This window comes from Theobroma cacao, chromosome 6, assembly GCF_000208745.1.
Source record: "Theobroma cacao cultivar B97-61/B2 chromosome 6, Criollo_cocoa_genome_V2, whole genome shotgun sequence".
Lineage (NCBI taxonomy): Eukaryota > Viridiplantae > Streptophyta > Magnoliopsida > Malvales > Malvaceae > Theobroma > Theobroma cacao.
The window spans coordinates 14,910,899-14,913,237 of record NC_030855.1 but is presented as its reverse complement, the minus strand read 5'-3'; positions in this window follow the sequence as shown (position 1 = coordinate 14,913,237).

Here is a 2,339-nt window from a genome sequence, read left to right as displayed (position 1 = left end):
GAATCCTGAACTTTGAAAAAAAGCCAGAACAGAATGTTAACAACAACCCACTGCCAAATCATGCTGGGGCAGGGGTAAATGCAATCGAAAGGGAGGTGTATGTCAAAAGGAACATTCGGGAAGTGGAAACCTCCATGGAGAAAGTATTTGAAGCCTTGGTAAAAGCCGATATGCTCGAGGTGTGGCCTGAATGTCCTAATGTGAATGACTCACGAGATATCCAAAGACTATGTTGCTTGTATCACAAAGGATGTGTGGGGCATTCAATCCAGGATTGTAGTTCTTTCCGGAAGGAAGTGCAAAGAATGATGGACGAATCAAAGATCGAGTTTTATACGAAAGCTTCAGAGTCAGCAGTAAACATGATATCCAAGGAGTCCACTCACCCAATGAAGATAAAACCTTTAACCATTTTCTACGAACCAAAAAGAGAGTTTGTGGAGGACAAAACCCATGCCAAGATGATCATCGAAGTCCCTAAACCCTTCCCCTACAAAGACAACAAAGCTGTCCCATGGAACTACAACTGCAGTGTACAAGTCTCAAAAGCGGAGAAATGGATAGCTGAATCTCAAGATGATGCTGCCAATATAACTGGCGTTGGAGGGATTACCCGCAGCGGACGTTGCTATTCACCAGAAGCATTCGAGAATCTCAAGAATGAGAAGGGAAAGGAAAAAGAGCAAAGTCCTAGAGAAGAAAAGGTACAACCTCCGGAATCGACAGATGACTCAAAAGGATCGGTGACAGAAAAAGAAGCTGCCGAGTTCCTCAAGTTCATCAAACATAGTGAGTACAATGTAGTCGAGCAATTGAACCGGTTGCCCGCTCGTATTTCACTACTATCTTTGCTCCTCAGCTCAGAACCACATAGGAACTCTCTGATGAGGATTTTGAACCAAGCATATGTGGATCACGATATCTCAGTTGAAAATTTGGACTACATCGTTGGGAACATTTCGGTGGGTAACATAATATCCTTTAGCGATGAAGAAATCCCTTCTGGAGGTAGAGGAAATTACAAAGCCTTGCATATCACTACCAAGTGTAAAGGTTGTACCGTCGCAAAGGTACTACTTGACAACGGATCGTCCTTAAATGTGATGCCCATGAGGACCTTGGCCCGTTTACCCATCAACATGTCCTACATACGAAAGAGTCAGATGATCGTGAGAGCTTTCGATGGGACAAAGAGAGAAGTAGTAGGGGACATTGAGATACTAGCAGAAATTGGCCCATGTACCTTTACCATTGAATTCCAGGTTATGGATATTGCTCCTTCATACAACTATTTGTTGGGAAGACCTTGGATCCATATGGCTAGGGCCATACCTTCATCTCTTCATCAGAAGGTCAAGTTCATCGTGGAAGGGAAGATCGTCTGTGTTAACGGGGAAGAGGACTTACTCATAAGCAAGCCAGTAGATACTCCTTACGTGGAAGCGGCGGAAGAAGTGCCTGAATGTTCCTTCCGATCCTTCGAGTTTGTTAACACCACATATGTTGGAGAAGGAACCACACTGCCTATTCCGAGGCTTTTCAAAACCACCAAGATGGTTGTCGGTCAGATATTAGGAAAAGGATACCGAACGGGGGCAGGATTGGGAAAAGAACTACAAGGCATTAGAAGTCCCATACGTACTACCAAAAATGAAGAAAGGTTTGGCCTGGGGTACAAGCCAACAAAGAAGGAAAGAGAAGAAATGATAGCCGAAAGAAGAAAGGAAAGGTTGGCTTGCTTTAAGGGGCATGAGTTGGAAATCCAAGGAATGACATATCCTCATCTTTATGAGACATTCCGATCTGGAGGTTGCATCTTTCCTAAATTACTCACCGTTGGGAGCCGAGAATCAGTGTCAGTTATAGGGGAAGCCTTTTCTGATTTATCAATATGTGCAACGGAGGAAAGTGAAGAACAGTCAGGAAATGTGGATGGGATTCCTACTACATACCTCGGGCCACCGAATCTAAAGTTGAGTAGTTGGACCACCATGAGTTTACCAGTCACTTGTGATTCAATTTCAAAGTAATGCAAACTAAACATCCATGCTTATGCCCAAGAGCATTGGAATTTTATGTATCAGGCTTTTTATCATTTATCATTTTAATAAATTGACATGCGTAGTGCATTTCTCATATCTCTTCTCATAATTAATCATTTCCATTCGTGTCATTTCATCCCTTTATTTTAACTGTTTACCTATACAATAGCTCTACATATTTCAATTCCCTTTACCTTCCAGGATTCCAAATAATGAATGCGAAGATGATAATGACAGTGGTTTTGAAGTTGATTTTGAAAAAGGTACAAGTGTCAGTGAACTTGACAATACAGAAAA